Here is an 18,029-nt window from a genome sequence, read left to right on the forward strand (position 1 = left end):
TTGCAAATCTTCGCGGCTGTAAGGGCTGTCGACAACAAGCGAGGTTAGTCTGAATGAGCACATCGGCCCTATCGCGTAGGATGATCAATTTCCCAGACAGGTGGACGGACATGTCCAGGGCGTTATCCAGCGTGCCTCTGAATGTGGCCAGAAGGCCCCCAGACCCGCACATAGGAAGAGGATATGGAGCATGTGCAATCCGAGCTGTGGCCTCTCCAGCAGTCCGCATGCTGTAGGAGACCTGCGGAATGGAGTGCCAGTGCCAATCTTTGTGTCATGAAAGGGGCGAGTTTCATCCGGGATGCCCACACGCCCCTTTCCAGGTACCCGACAACATCACTCCAATCCTGTAAGTCCTGGCAAGCGGGTCAAAGGGGTTGGGAGTGCAGGTGGTGCACTATCAAGTTGTAAGAACCTGAGACCACATCTTAAAAAGACCCCAGTGTTTCAGGGACATTCCTCGGTCCACCTGCATGCTACAGACTGGTAGATTATGGGGATTCTTTTGAGATGATCATGGGACTTTGCTTTTTTTTAATTGCTTGTTTACATTACTTGTCATGTAATTCCAATAGCATTTCACATGTGTTGGTTCTGGGAGATTAATTGATTTATCTCACATGATTTTCTGTGACGCTGAGTCCAGGATTATAGCCCAAGTCTCCAGGCCATCCACACAGCCACCAGACCACAGCTCTTTCCTGACAATGGCATCAGGTGAATTGGAATCTGTGCTGATGAATGATTTGGGGTAGATGGCCATGAAATGTGGATATTTCACTAGTCTAACAATCTCAGATCCAACTCATTTCTGCTAGGGAATGGGATACGACCTGGATATTTCTGATTGTCTTTACAGATAGGGAAATGCTTTTTTTTCCAGGTGTCATTCCCACAAGAAGATTACCAGCTAGAAAATTACCCTCTCCGCATGGTGTGGGAAATTCCTCCTGCTGTGAAGAATTCTCTGATAGAAATAACGCCAACTGGGTAAACTATTTTAACAGGATAATCATACTTTTCCCTGTAGAGAATCCTCCAGTAGAAACGATACTCATTATGGACGAATTTATGGGGTTACTTAAAGTTGGGCAGAATGCCAAACCCATGGCATCTCCACTCCATTTAGAGTCACATGAAGCACTGGGGGTACTCTTGGAAAGCCTCCGCTGTCTCAGCCGGTATAAACCCTTGACCAGACAGCCCATCCACCACTGGGTCTTTCGGTCATAGTGACCGGCACCCTGTGCTAATCAGAATGTGGTGATCATCACTCTTGTCCCTACCCAGGACGGCAATACTACTGAGACATGGCGAAACTGGATAGGGAAAATGTAAAACGGCACCCATACTTAGGAAGGACACACCTTGGAGCAAATTTACTAACAATTTGCACTAAGGTTGCATCACAAAAGTGACGCAGCCTTGGCATAAATTGTTGATTTGGGACTTGCTCTCAATGCAAAACTTTATTTGTGCTGGAAAGTAGCACTAGAGTAATGAAAAGTGGTGCTAGCTCTGCCTCAAGGGGATGTCTCATGCCTGGTGCTGTGGTGCATGGGTGTTCCCATGCTACCACCAATAAGTTTTGATGCAAAGTACTCTCTATACAAATGGTAAACGGGCCGCGTGCCAAAAATACTCCCTCTTTGAGGCACATGGTTGAAAGAAGAATTATTCTTTCATGCTTCTTACTATAAAGCTCACATCCCATGTAGGAAATGTTTAAAAGTATGTCTAAGCATAGTATTTTGTTCTGAAAAGATACCCTCCTAGAGAGCCTGTGCTAGACATCAAGCACACGTCCTTGCACTATTGTGCAAGGACGTGTGCGCGTTACACAAGGCAGGCTTTAAGAGCACGGGAGGAGAGCGGAACAGCACCTTATCTTAGTAGGTATGACCCTATTTCACTCTCTCCTTTTCATGCAGCATAACGCAGCAACTGTTACTGCGCTGAGTTTTGCAATGTGTTAGCAAATTCATCCATTTGTGCATCAAGGCCTTTGTTATTTGTTTTGTGAACGCAAACTCCTGCTCTGAAAAGAAAAGACGTTGCTGAGCCGGTGTAAACCAGGTACTCCCTAAGCCAAGCTTCAAAGTCTTCAATGGAGCGCCACAGCACCAGCTCCACTGAAGACCGTAAGATGCCCACCTGCATGGCTGGATTTCTCAAAATGGGCGACGCCATAGCCTCCCCTGACCTGGTGGGCCGCCGGCTATACTCTAATTCTAATTATTTTCCTATGTTACCACATCTTTTGCAGCCAATACCTTACTTCTGGTCTCTAAATGAGGCCATAACTTGTAATTATTACATTGATGTTGAGAAGGAGAATGCTCAAAATGGTGCTGGATTGGATCCTAGGCCAGGCCACTCATATCTCAGCTGGAGCCGCTCCTCTGTCTAGCCATCTCTCCTAATACCTTCAATCTCTGCCTATCACTCTCTTTTTCTGTATTAGTTGCCCAATTGCGCACATATATGTGTGTGTGTATATATAATATATATATACATATAACCTACTGGCTTATATATGACCTACTGGTGGTCGCCAGTAGGTAGTTATAGTTAGGACCTATTATCCATTGGTAAAAGTGTTTTTTGATTTCCCAATAACTTTGGCGCCGGTTGACGAATCATCATGAAATTTTCAAAACTAGTGGGGCGCTCCGGTCCGCTCCTGTCTTCAAAGTTTCGGGGTTTCCAGTAAGCGCCACAGAGCTGCGTTGCAGAGTGGTTTAAAAAGGGGCGTGGCCTGGGCCACCTCTCTGCAACGCAGCACAGTGGGGCTTACTGGAGGTACCTGGTGGGCTAGTTGGCCCCCAGGGACTCTCAGGATTGAAGAGGAATTAATTCTCCAACTTAAAACGCGCACAGGGCGTGTTTGCACACATGGCCTCTGAATAATGGGCGAGCAACCTGACTTGTACCATGCACACAGGGTATCCTTTGTGTGCTCTGGGTTGTACCTTATTTCAGGGCCTAGTCAGTGATTGGCACATAGACTATTTGGCCAGTCTTCGTCCATCCAAATAATAAATGGTTTTGTTTATTAACTTATTACCAGTGCTTTAAATGGGCCGGTACTCACCGGTACTGAGTACCGGCACTTCTGAATTTTCTGGCCCTCAGTACCGCCACTTCTCATTGGCAAGGGAGAGTACCGGTACCCTAATAGATGGCACTGCAGGCTCCGGTTGTTTATCTCCTCTAGCAAAGGGTAGATGCCGCTTTGCTTCTCAGGAGCTTGTAAGCGCGCCAAGCCTCTTGCAGAGTCCTCTTGCAGAGTCGCTGCTAGAGATTCCAGCAGCGCCCATGTGAATGGCCTGAGACTGCAGGGGTCTAAGAGGGCTTGCCGTGCGTCATGCTGTGATTGTGTTGGTCAGGTGTTTATCTTTACGAGGTCGATAATTGGCTTAAGTAACTGTAGCCCACATTAATCACTACCTTACAGTCTGAGCTATTAGCAGCAAAACTCAGGCTGCAGAGCCAGTACTTTGCATTACTTTAACTGGAACTGAACATGCAATTAAAGCAGTTTCCTTTAAGATCCTGGCAATTGTTTAAAATATATTTTAACAACTGTCTGGCGATCCATCGGGTGTGAGGGCAGTTGAACGCAGTAATCGTTCAGAAGGGCAGGAACCAGGGAGGGAGGTGAAAGTGTGGGAGATCATCAGAAGATTCTTCGGAACATATGATTTAAAGAAATATAAGGCGTGATAGGGAGGGGTGAGAGATGCAATGGTGTGATGAGTCATTTTTTAAACAAACCGAACACCCGGCGCATAAGCCTCAGCCTGCTCCCCAATGCCTTTAGATCCACTTTGCAGCAGGTTTGTGGAATCAAAGTGTGCAGGCTTTCATAACGAATTTAATAAGAAAAGCATGCCAGCTGCAGCCAAGGAACATTTCTGTAAAGTCATAAATCTGGTGCATTTCTTAACTTTAATTTTCCGGAGGGCAAATTTAGGGGATGAGTACAGCATGGAGGGGAGAACAGGAGACAAGTACGGAAAAACCAGGGAGAAAAAGTAAGACTTGTGGAGAGTAAGCAAAAGGTGGGAGGAAGAGGAGCAGGACTAGTGAGAGAAGCTTAGAGGCTGGGCAAAGATTAGAGGCAAGTGGAGAGGACATGTGAATGTAAAGGCACGGAGCCAGGAAGAGCCTGGTCATAGGGAAAAGGTCAGTGGCATTGTTTTAAATGGGCCGGTACTCACAGATACTGAGTCCCAGCACGTATTATTTGTATCCCTGTTAGTACCACCACTTCTAAATACTGCTGAGGAGAGTACCAATACTCGTTATACTCTCCTCACTGGCTGCTAGAACTGGTGAGCACTTGGCAGTCATGGTTGGAACTTATCTGACAGCCAAGGCGCTTCTATAGTCCTGAGCAGAGCAGCTGTTGAACAATTCAGCATGGGATTATTTGCATGATGATGTCCTTGTGTTCACCATCACACTGTGTTTGACAGTGGATGGCTCATTTAGGCCCTGTGCTGTTAATCACATTCACACTATTGTGTGAATTTGTACAAACACAGGTATGGAGGTAGCACATGGACCGCGGCAATTTACAAAATCATGCGAGGTAAGGAGTTTAAAATTGTTTTATTCCCACCCGAGACTTTTTGTGAGTGTTTGCTTATGTCTGTGCGCTTGTTGACTTGTGTGTGCGTGTGTGTCTGTTTTTCTGTGAGAGAAAAGGGAGAGAATCAGGACACTCAGTAGATTTTAGAGGGGGTGTGTGTGTGTGTGTGTGTGTGTGTGTGTGTGTGTGTGTGTGTGTGCGTGTGTGCGCACACGCTTAAGTGTATATAGTATTGTGCCAAACACCAACAAATAGCAGTATGGCATTAAGAAGCAGCAAATTTTACAAAACGAGGAACTGTTCACATGTCATCCTATTTGGGTTTCATTTTGAGTAATGAGTTAACCTGTTCGTTTACATAAACACATTTCTCATGTGTTTTTCATAGTTGCTGCAACTGATATAGAAGTCATTATGTATCATCATATGTCGCCATAAGTCCCGCCCCTAGCCCCGCCCACTCGCCACGCCTCTAGCTCATATTAATGAGTACCAGCACTTATTTTTTCCCATTTAAAGCACTGCGTATTACCTGGTGTGTGGAATCAGGGTCATCTATTAAGCTCTTTGGCTTATTTACTGGGCTATCTTGAAATCTAATTAACTTGTACTTTTATTGCAGGTTTAATTTTGGAAGCCCCCAATCATACATAGGCTGGACGACATTGTGCTCAGAAAAATTATAATTTTCTGTGTTTATGTGCAACTTTTTCTTGCATGCTTGCTTTATCTGACACAGACATATAGCAGATATTCCATGCAAATGCCATTCTGATTTTTAGCACAGAAATGAAGTCAAGCAAAAGAAAAGCAAGGGCAGAAAAACTGCAAGAGAAAAATAAAGTGCATTGCAGAAGAAACTAGAGAAAACAAAAACAAATGCAGCAATTGTTACAATGCAGTCCAAAAACTCACAATGAAATGTGGAGTGTTCAGAGACTGATTTTGCTTTTTTAAGCATAAGCGCTCAACCAGAAGTATTGGAAGGTGGGTTTGCAGTAAACGAATCCCAACACACTAGAGTGGTTCCCCTCGAAATAGCAGCAGAAGGCAGTGAGTCAGCGAGAATCATTGGCCTGGTCACCGAAGGAGCCTTTGAAATCATCCCTTCAGAAATGCTTACAGCCCACACCACAGAAAAAGAAACCGAAACCAGAATGTCAGAAATAACAGAAATTCTCAGCACAGTGGAGGCTGAAGAAGCCAGTATGCCAGAAAGAATTGAAGAGCTGTTTATAGAGAAAGCAGCAGAACATAATTGAAATCTTTGGAAGCTAAGAACAAGAAAGAAAAGGAGGGACTGAAAGAATAGAAGAGGGCACCATACAGGAAGTGCCTGGAACCAGCATATCAAAAGAATGTTACCCATGCTGTGTATTCGGCCAGCCTCTAGGAGCTGCAGTGTAGAGGGCAGAGCAGGAGCAAATGACGCAGGGGTAGTTGACCTTTTATTTCAATGTCCAAAATCCAATGATCTGTCTCATTCCTTTTAATACCACCCATTTCAATCTTCCAAACATCGGTGATTTAGTGGACAGTTATCTTTTTGAAAAAGGGGAGTAGACTGCAGTGGTTAGCACACGGATATCGGACAATGGTCTCGATTTTAAGAAAATGCATCAGCAATTCAACTGACGGAGCATTCAATGTGCAGGGCCAATACTGTGGCCAAACCTCTGGCTTAACCAGAGTATCCCAAGGACAAATCCCTGTATAGTGCTATACTCGTGTATTAAATCTTGCCCATGTTGATGTTTCACAGGCTTCAAACAAACCTTCCTCTTTGCAGCGGCGGTCGCCATAAACGAAGGGTGGTTGGGTGGGTGGGGTTGCACGGAGGGGGGGGGTTACAATATAAAAAAAATAAAAAAACTTAACTTTTGCCGCCAGCCGCTCCAGCGTCGTGCTGCCTCTCCTCCTCCTGCCTGCTGGTCCCAGCAGCCCCTGGGACACACTCCCTGTTCAATCCCCGCACTGCAGAGCATTGCGGGGATTGGTCCGAGCAGGCTGGAAAGACGCCCTGCTCAGACCAGGGAGTCTGTGGGGTTTCTCCGGCCCAGCTGCTCAATGCAGCTCTACTGGCGAAAACCTAAGTGCGCATGTGTGTTTTGGTCAGCCTGAGACAACTGGCCAAAACACATATGTGAACTTAGGGAGTGGAGTGCACATAGCACTCCTCCCCCTCCCCCCTCCCATGCCTCGGCCCCACCCCTCTCAACTCTGCTGGCTAAGAGCCGGCAAATGTAAATTAAAACGGTGCAAGAACATCATTTTAATTTACATTTGCTGGCACTGAGCCAGGCAGTGGGGCGATGCTCCTCCGCCATAGAGGGGAAGCCGCCACTCTGGCATATTAAACAATTGTACAGTGATACTTAGAGGGTCCTATAAAAGGAAGGATATTTGTTGTGAAATGTCCAGAGATGGCTGTACAGTACAAATTAATGGAAAGACCAGGTGACGGGTAAAAGATGGTGCCATCAGAAAAGTTTTTGGTTCTTTTAATAACCCAGACGGAGCAATTTATATTGATCTAGTAGAAACACTGCATAAAATTGATTCAGATCAGTATAGGTTTGCTCCTAACCTCTGATACTAAGCCTTACATTTTATTGAGGCATTATACACATTTCAGACAGTACTTACCATCCAGCTAATCTAATGGAGACTTCTAGCCACAGATTCCTTACTTTAGGATTATCCCTTGGTGTCAGACCGGATCCGGAATATTTTTTGTGAGCAGTACGCCCTGTGCATTGGTAGGTGTCGTCGTTCAGTTCCTCGTGGCATCGCTGCCATCCTCCGCTCAGGAAGTGATGTGAACGACGCCCATAAAGGTGCCACCCCAGTGCGCTAACATGAGTTTGTTTCTTTCTGCGCTAGTCTGAGTAGATCCTGAAAGATCTACCCCCAGTTATTTTTTGACTGACTCTCTTTCAACTTTTCTCAATGCCCTTTTTGAGAATCTTACTCCTGGTGTGGCAGGTATGTTAGCTAGGATAGCCAGCTTCAAGCCCTGTGACATCTGTCACTGACAGATATCTCTGATGGAACCGCATCTTGTTTCCCTCTGGTGCCTTGAATGCGACCACAATGCTAAGACCTGGATCGACTGCCATGCCATGCACCCCAAGGCTTTGAGGGAGCGCTCCCTCAAGCACCTTGCAGCTTTACGTGACGCTGTGGCAGTCTTGATACCGGTGAAGATGAAGGACACGGGATCTGTCGCAGAGCACTAGATTCTTGTTGCACTCAAAATCATCTTCCAGTAAGTCCCACAAGAAGAAGAGCAAGATGGCAAAAAGGTATTCAACATCACCCCGTCCATCAAAGTCTTCCAATAAGAAGAGGGAGCATCGTCATTCAAGTCCTGGCTCCACGGTAGTCTGCACCTGGGTTGGCTTCATGCCTCCCTGAGTTTTCTTCTGGCTCTGCGAGTCCAGTGGGGACCCAACTGGTTCTCCGCTAGTGGTTCTGTCCCAGGCTGATGGAGGGCCATTTCTACTTGCTCCGCCAGGAAGTAACAGTCCCCTTGGCCAAGGGAGCCATAGAGGGGATGCTGACGCTAGAAGTAGGTAGTGGTTATTATTTCTGCTACTTTCGGGTGCCCAAATAGGACAGAGACCTTTGTCCTATCCTAGACCTGCACCCTCTCAATTTCTTCCTCAAAAAGTGGAATTCAATATACTCATGCTCACTCGAGTCCTGTCTGCCCTGGACCTGGGAGACTGGATGGTATTATTGGACTTGCAGGATCCATACTTCCACATTCCCATCCTGCCTGCCTACAGGCATTAACTGCAGTTCACGGTAGGCCACACGCACTCTGTTTGCCATGTTTCTTTTTGGCATTACCAGCATCCCTCAGGAGTTCACCAAGGTGATGGTGGTGGTTATAACTCATCAGCGGAAATTCGGGTTGTCAGTCTTCCCGTATCTCAATGACTGGCTGTTGAAGGTGGGCTCACCCCATGCTGTAGTCTCCCACCTCCAGACTACGGAGGACCTGCTGACTCCCTTTCAGACCCTCCCTTTCATCTAAGCTGTTCTGGACATAGTGCAGTTTTAGGCCTATCATCCCAAACTTTGAGTCCCGGGTATTCAGGCTATTATACCAATGTTTTAACCTTTATCATGGATTTCAGTGAGACTGACTCTGAGGCTGCTGGGCCTCATGGCTTCCTGCATCCCGGCTGTGATACATGCCCGATGGCATATGCAGGCTCTGCAGTGGGACCTGAAGTTCCAGTGGGTGCATTACCAGGGGATACTCTGACATGGTCCGGATCTCGGAGATAACTGTAAAAGATCTGCAGTGGTGGTTAGGGAACCACAAATGAGTCAGCAGCAGACCCTTCTCCCTTTACTAACCAGATTTGACAGTGATCACAGATGCATCATTCCTGGGATGGGTTGCCATATGGGAGAAATGGTGATCAGAGGCTTTTCTACCCTCCATCAAGGAAAGGCTAGTGCACGAGTTCACAGACAACATCACCGCCATGTGGTACTGCAACAAACAGGACGGGAGTGTCATGGACACTCTGTCAAGTGCCTTGTGTCTCTGGACATAGCTGGAACATCAGGGCAAATCTCTGGTGGTTCGACACCTGGCGGGCTCTCTGAACACCAGGGTGGAGGAATCCAGCCGAAGATGCCTAGCGAATCACGTGTGGTGTCTCCATCCAAAGGTGATGCATGGTCTCTTTTCAGAAATGGGGAGAGCCTTGGTTAGATCTGTTCGCCACCGCTGAGAACGCACAATGTCAGCGGTTTTGCGCTGGAGTTTCCAAGACGCTTTTCATCTCAAGTGGAGATCCGGCCTCCTCTATGCCTTTCTGTCCATGCCACTCCTGCCCAGAATTCTCAGAAAGATTAGGAATGACTGGGCGCAAGCCATCCTTGTGGCTGTCGTATTGGACTCTGAGAGTTTGGTATCCTGAGCTGTTGAGCATGGCCATCAGTCCTCCGATCAGGCTGCTCATTCAGGAGGATATTCTGTCACAGCAGCAGGAGAGCGTTCTCCACCCAAACCTGTCAATCCTCCACCTTCATGTGTGGAGATAGAGCTGCAACAGTTGACAGCTTTCGACCTTTCACTCCAAGTCTGCAATGTTATCTTGGCAACCAGGCGGCCCTCTACCAAGACTGTATACTCCTGCCAATGGGGCAAGATGTGGCATGTGTGGAGAGAAACAGGTTGACAATCTTTCTGCTCCCCTCTCTCAGGTCCTTCTTTGTATCTTTTTTCTTGCCCAGCCAGGCTCTGCTTTGGGGACCTTAAAGGGCTATCTTTCTGCTATCTTAGATTTTCTGAGGATGCCGGGTCAGCCATTCCTGTTCAAATCTACTTTTGTAAATAGGTTTTTGAAAGGTTTGCAACACGTTTCCACCTTCACCTTTCATCATGCCTCAGTGGGACCCCAATCTCCTACTTACATTTGTAATGTGCAGTCCCTTTGAGCCATTGTACACTGTCCTCTCAGGCTCCTTTCCAACAAGACAGCCTTCCTACTGGCACTAACATCTGCCCAGAGGGTCAGTGAGCTTCAGGCTTTGTCAGTAATGTCTCCTTATCTGAACATCTACCAAGACAAGACTAGAACTTCCTTTCTGCCAAAAGTTGGAACTCCCTTTCATGTAGGCCAGTCCATCACCCTGCCTGCCTTTTATGCTCTGTCACATCCATCTAAGGACGAAGAGCAACTTCACTGACTGGACCCAATAAGAGCATTGCTATTCTACCTTGACCGCATGAAAGAGTTCCGGGTGGACAACCAACTCTTCGTGGGGTATGTCAGAGCGAAGAAGGGAAAGTCTGTGCAGAAACTGACTATTTCCCAATGGATTGTGCTCTGCATTAATATCTGCTACTCATTGACCAGGAAGCAAACCCCGGAGTGTTTGCATGCTGATTTCACCAGCGTTAAGGCTGCAACCACTGCATTAGCACATAGAGTTCTGGTGGAGTTTTCCACACCAGTGATCAGTGTTCTTCGTATCTCCACGCTCCTGGAATGGAAAGTTGCAAAAAGAAACTGATGTTAGAGCGCTGGCGTGGTGCCTTTATCGCGTACGTCACTTCTGGCGTGGACGACAACACGTGGAGCTGAATGACGCCACCTACCGGTGCACGTGGATTCTGCTCATGAAAACATTTTTGGATCCAGTCTGACGCCTGGGGATAATTCTAAGGTAAGGAATCTGCGGCTAGATAGTCTCAACCAGATAAGGCATTATCAAAGGTAACTTGTTCAATTGTCTAATTTTTATCTCCTGTGTCTAAATTTCTACTGACAAGTGGCATATATGTCCTTCAAACCTACAAAACTATAAGGTTTCTGACACCCTTACTGCGAATTCCAGAAATTTTTATGTTCTGCTCTCTACTGCTGTCAACTTGACAGAATAGGCCAACAGAGTCTTTAAAGAATAAAACTGCAATCCAGCAGTTCAAACATCACTCCCAGAAGGACAGGTTTCTTGCTAAAACGGGCATGTTTGGGCATCAAGCAATGGCTGAGCCTATCAGTTAATCGATTTAGAATTGGTGTAAATAAGACCTTTATGAACACTACGATCTAGAGTCCAACTAATAATTTCAAAACACACTTAATTCTGTCAGAGCATATAGCTTTCACGTATCCTGAAAACGTTAATTCTTCTCTTCCTAACAATGCACTTGCAAATACCTCTTGCTTACTTCAGAAAATTAAGGAACCCATCACTGCACAGGCATTAAAAAGAACTTAATGACTTTGCAGCCAAATGATTACAATTACAAAAGACACTGACTGAAGAGTATTCAGAGGAACATCAAATTGATGAGAAGCTAGTAGCAATAGATGAATTTGAAGATAAGCCTACAAAGTGTAACACGTCTAAACTGTACAGTGTGTCATTAAATCCTCTGTAAATATCAGCTTTTTAGAAGCCATTCTTTGCAATTGTATGTAGCCTACAAGTTTGTATTAACATTGGCATGTATGGAAGTGGCCTGTGAGAGTGGTTTCCCTAAATTAAAGAACATTGAAACCTGTTTAAGGAGCTAATTTAGCCAGGAACACCTTGAATCTTTTATGCTTAATAGAGGAGAAGCAGCGTGTTCAACTATAAGATCATGCGACCATAGAGAATGTTACACAAAAAGTCCATTGTTGCATAAAATGTTGGTTCAGTAATGTAATCTATCCAGCTGTACTTCAGTATTGGTTTGTCTGTTCTCTATAGGGCTGCATTTCCCACTTTAACAGAATGTTAGGCCAGCCAGCTTATTGTTCTGCTTTTAAGGAAAACCTCTAAATGAGAGTGGTATGCTACATGGTTTTGAAGTGTTCCAAATGTTCCAGGCTAACCCAAGGTGAACGTTAAAATGAACACTTGTAGAATGTGAGAAGTTTCAAGATTCTCACAAGGCACCTAAAATATAGCAGCAACCAAGAGAATGAACAGCTTTGTCTAGGCAATGTCATGCATTGTAGAACCTGGAGAGACACAATAAATTTAATACAGAAGTGAACAATCTTGGAGCAGTGCTCTGGTCACTTCCAAAATGGTATCTTTCCTAAGAGAAGATAGGCTTCTGAATGATCCCGTACCAGGATCCCAGAGGTGTAAAGTAGGCAGTGAGCCACTCTGTATATTCACCCTCTGAAAAGTTAAGACTTTAATAATTTGTTAAGTTGGGCACAACCCTCCAAAGCACACCTGATCGATGAGACATCAGAATTGGAACAGAACTGCTTCTTACATGCTAGTGTTCTACTTCAATACATGGCAGACTATATGATATCTTTGCCACAGAGCTCAGACCTGAAGAATTCAGCTGGCCTTTAGCTATCTCAAACTTTGAAGACAATTACATATCAAGATTAAATTAGTTCAGCCAGCAATCTGTATCTCCAAATCTACAAACAAGAGGTGGTGGTCACTGAGACTATCACACTGGTGACAGAAGATTTCCTTTCTGACCATATTGCATTTTGGAGACTAGGGCAAGCTCTTTTACAAATCTTTCATACTTATTGAGTATTCAAGGCAGACATTGAGTTTGATTATAACTATTTGTGTACACCATGAGAATAGTTGCAGAGTTCTACAATTACTAATTTGAGGACGGGTCCTGTGCCATCCAAGCTTGTAGTCAACAGATGATGGAGACCAAACAGCTTGAAAAAAAACTGAACTTCATCTGAGAATATAGTATTTCCCTTCAAATATGATAGGTTCTAGGGCATCTAACCTCCCTATTGTGAATTGTTATAGGTTTCTATAATTACTATGGTGAAGGTGTATTCTGCATCTCAGCACATGAGAAAAGAAAAAATGACTGAATTGGTAGAAACATATCTACTTCTTTTCTGAGAACATAGAGAATCAAAATGTAGATGGTTCTCAGTTATCCTCGCCCCATATCCCAGAGACCTGGCAGAGGCCCTGCGACACCCATCAGCAATCTTTGTTTAGGATAGGCATATGTATCAATTGGCAACTAAGAACAAAGACCTCTATCAGAAACATAATGCTTCATCAATACTAAACTAACGTTCTGAACCCTTTATTCAAGATCAGAGTGTTGTGAAGAAGCTCTGTGCTAATTTTCAGCTATTGGCTAATACACCAGTGAAGGCCAAAACAGCCTGCTGCACAAGTTGATCAGTGAAGGCAACATCAAGCATTACATTTCATTTTGTCTTTATTATCGATAAAATTTCATCATAAAAGACATTTGCATACATTTAAAAATACAAAAAAACAGATGTAAAAAACATAACCAAGAAAACACGATAATGGTCATTCAAAGACACAGCATCGCACAAGTAATCTATTGCCTCCTGTTCCTAATTATCCATGTCCAACCTAAGAATTTGGCCACTGCAACAACAACACATTCACCAGTATCAAATCTCAAGATACTAAGGGCTGCAAACCCCTGTCTAGTTCCCAGATTACGGCAAATGGGTTTAAGCCATTTGGCCCTGGGGGCAGCATAAGCCGGGCATGCAAAAAATATGTGCCCTACTGAATCCACACAATCTGGGCACCAGCTACAAAACTCAGAAGACCCGCCCTTCCATTTTTTAGTGAATGATTTTGTTGGTAAAGTACCAACCCTAAATTGATGATAAAGTTTTCTATCACTAGGCCTGGAGATGATGTCCCAGTAGGCTTCAAGGAAGGGAACTGTTTTATGTTCAAAAAACCTACCGGACAAAGACTCTACAGGGACTAGGGACGATTGTTTTTGTAAAACCATTGACCAATAGAGATTTTTAAAATCTTTCTTGGATGGAAAAGGGTTGGTTGGCACCTGGGTCAGTCCAAAGCAATCCCAATCCCATAGATTCCAATAGTAATCTGACCTGCCTGAACCATATAATGTTATCAGAACCCAAAATAGAGCGGACATCCAAAAATGCCTTGGCATAGGGACCTAATTCCGGAGTCGTCCAAAGTCTCCTCCAAAAAGCCAGGGGTTTGAACCTTGCGATGTCATCAAAGGGATGGCATCCAAGGTCCAACAAGAGCGGTTTCAATGGGGTGGAACAGGGGAGGGCCGTAAGTTTTCTAAGAAATTTATATTGTGCCTTAACCAAGGAAGAAAGATCGGCAAAGCCCCAGAGTTCGGCACCATAAAGAATAGCGGAGTTTATCCTAGCATTATAGATTTTAATGGGGGGCCCTATCAATTTCATCTGTGACTGTCTCTGATCTTTAACCAAGCAACCATAAAGTTGAGCAAATTTCAAGGAAAGAACATCTATTTGTGGCCTCCAGTTAAGCTTGTTTTCAAATACTACCCCCAAATAGGTCATGATGTTAGTTCGTTCCAGTGTGTCATTGTTCATAGACACATGACCTTTCACATGCTTCCCTTTGTTAAATACCATATATTTGGTTTTGGAAACATTAACTAGAAGGTCAAAGTCAGAACAAAAATTGGCAAACACATTCAAAGCCGTCTGCAACCCAGACAAAGTCTGGGATAAAAGTAGGGTGTCATCTGCAAACATAAGGAGGGGTATTTTGGAACCACCCAACGTGGGGGCGTCCGTAGAGTAAGGGTGGGCGTAGTTCGCAAAGTAGCACTTCGCGAAGCTACGCAAAGTGAAGTTCGCACTACGCGAGCTACGCGTAGCACTTCGCGAACTGCGAAGTAACATGTTCGCACTGTGCAAGATGTTGTTTTCAATGATTGCACAGTGCGGACAAGCAACCGGCACTGTGCAATCATTGAAAATGGCATCTTGCACAGTGCGAGCTGTAGTTTTCTGCTGCTCGAGTAGATTTTTACTCGAGCTGCAGCTTTCTCAACGCGAACTGGTAGTTTCTCATCGCGAGCATACGCGACCCCTCGCAATGAGAAACCTGACCTTCTCGCGTTGGGAATCTCGCCGGGAGGTTTATTTTCCATGCTCGCGATCGCGAACAAGGAAAAAGTCTCGCCAGGGTGTCAGTTTGCTTGCTCGCGGTCGCCAACTTGACGTTGAGGACCGCGAGCAAGCAAAAAATGACCGCAGCACTACGCAACGCTACGCGTGTTCGCACTGTGCTACGTGCAGTTCGCGTAGCGCGAAGTAGCGCGAACTTCGCAAACTACGCGAGCGTAGCGTAGTGCTTCGCCCAGGCCTACCGTAGAGATAGAGGAAAAATATTGCACAACTCTATTTATAAAAAGCAGAAATAGAGTAGGCGCAAGGATGCACCCTTGTCTGACACCCCTACTAACTTTGAATCTTTCAGTGACCTTGCCTTGGTTTCCCCATCTAATTTGGGCGAAGTTGTTTTCGTGCAGTCTGATGATGATGTTTAAAAGATCATCTGGCATCCCAAGCACTGCTAATACTTCCCAAAGTTTGGTCCTATTAACTAGGTCGAAAGCAGACTGAAGATCTACGAAAGCGGCATATATTGTTCCACCACAGAGATATACCCTCTTCCAGACAATCAATTGAAATTTGAATGCCTGGTCTATGGTACTAGTACAGGACCTAAAACCGGCCTGCAGGGGCGAGATAATATCGTCCTGCTCGATCCATGACTGGATCCTTGCCAGGATCATTCTTGCAATTGTTTTTTGGATTGAGTCGATAAGACTAATGGGACGATAGTTCCCCGGGCAGGAACGATCACCTTTTTTAAAAATAGGTAGAATCTCGGCGCCCTTCCAAGATTCTGGGATGGCAGCCCCCTTGACTATAGCATTGGCCAAGAAAGCAATGTAAGGCACCCAAATGCCAGGGTCAGATTTAAAAAGGTCCGCAGGGACAGAATCAATTCCTGGAGCCCTGCCACCAGGCACCTTAGAAAGAGCAGACTTGACCTCTTCATCCTCAAATTTGAAGTTTGAAGAAATGGTCAAGTCCCTACTAAATGGAGGGATGGGGGCCTCAGCCTGATTAGTGGCCGAAAACTGAGATTCATAGTGTGACACCCATATGTCCGGGGCTACATTATTAGAGGGAGCCTGCATACTCGGGTGGTTGCCCCACTTCAGAATATGCCAGAACATTGTTAAGTTCCTATGTTTACTGGCCGCCAAAAGATCATTCCAGTGATCGTTGTCCCAGTCTTGCTTTGCTTGTATTTTGGCCTTATTATAGTCTTTCCTGGCAGATCTAATAATTGCCTGATTTTTAGTATTAATGGCAATTTTCAGTTTACTATAAGACACCCGGCAAGCTTTGGTATACCAGGAGCTTGGTTTTAGAGTGAAAGATCCCTTGGCCTTGCAAGGTTTTGAAAAAAGGGACTTGAGGCCTGAAAATAGGGTTACATGAATGTTAGTAGTTTCACCAACAACATCCTCCAGGTCCCGAAGGGACTGCAGATCTTCCAACGCATGGGAAGCTTTTTGACTGATCTCAAAAACTGCTGCACTATCAAGGGCGACTTTTTCCCAACGCACTCTCCGCTGATTATTGGCAAGGAGAACGTCAGCTGTCACTAACTCAGTTTGTGGGTTTCTGTGGTCAGGGCAGAGCAGGAATGTCAAGACTAAGGGATTATGGTCACTCTCTGCGCGGTCAAAAACCATCATATCGCATAGAGAGGACCAGAACTCCACTTTAATTAAAGCATAGTCAATTCTACTACTACGACCACGGCCACCAGAGAAAGTCACCTTGCCATTTTTATCAGATGGCGTGCGTCCATTAGCAGCCCGAAAGCCACGTTCCATACAAAGACTCATCCACTGAACAGCGGACTCAGTCCACCTCTTAATGGGTGGAAGGTCAAGAAAGGGGATGTACAAAATGGTATCCACTTCCAAAGTGAGTGATTCCCAAGCGGGGTGCATTGGCTCAAAACAACAATTTAGGTCACCCACTATCACCACGTTTATGCTTGGATCGACAGTATCCAAAAACCCATCCAATTGTAAAAAGGTGTTTGAGCCACGCCCACCCGGAAGGCCCCTATTTTATATATTTATAATCAAAATTTTGGGGTCATTATTGTGTTGCAAGGAGACGATCAGTAAATCGGGGCTATCAATAGCCAATTCGGTAAGGGTATACCTGAGGGTTTGCCTAACCCATATGCAAAGTCCCCCCGAGGGACGGCCCCTTGGGCCACTAGAGGCCCCCTTAGAAAAGTTCACATACCCAGGAAAATAGATGGGATCCACAGCCCACGTTTCCTGAAAAACAAGGATATCGTGGGTGGTTACCCAAACAGACCAGTCTTCTGTAGAGATTTTGCTCCGGAGACCGGCAATGTTCCATGAAGCCAGGGTGAGGGGGGGGGAGCTGGAAATTTCAGGTGGCAACGATGAGGGTGGGGGCCGCGGGACTGCTTGGTAGGAAACACTAATATCAGGTGCCATACTATCAATCTCTAAAACACAAGAAACAGTGGACGAGGTTGCTGGTTTAGCAATAAGCGACACATCCACGCAGGGTGTCCGCTCAATTCTTTGAGTGTTACCAGTTATGTGACTGGAGAGCGGAGAATTTTCATGACACGCCAGGGCAGGTGGGTAAAGATCTAAATTGCTAGCTGGGGCTATAGCGGGGTCGCAAACCGGATCCGAAGGCAAAACACCCGGCCCCAAAAATGCCCTCCTAGGCCCACCCCAACTAACAAACCCAGGATAAGCAAAGTCGACTGAATCCTTAAGCACACCACCCTGGTTGTGACAATTTATGAATGGTCAATCAACCCCATCCAAGTTATTCAAGGGGGCAAAGGAGTTAAACACTGGAAGGTGGAAATCTGAACCTGGGTGGCGGAAAGAACCCCTATTGACCCTTTCCCAGCCAGGTGCCACATCACCAGATATAACACGCTGGCCAAGAGGGTAAAAATGCGACAAATCCAGGGTGGTTATTCCAGTGACGTTCGTAGTATTGGGATGGGAACATATAAAGGTCACCACCTTAGGATCCCGAAAGTTGATAATCACACAATCGCCCTCCACACTTTTAAC

The sequence above is a fragment of the Triturus cristatus genome, chromosome 1_2 (genome assembly GCF_964204655.1).
Source record: "Triturus cristatus chromosome 1_2, aTriCri1.1, whole genome shotgun sequence".
In the NCBI taxonomy this organism is placed as follows: Eukaryota; Metazoa; Chordata; class Amphibia; order Caudata; family Salamandridae; genus Triturus; species Triturus cristatus.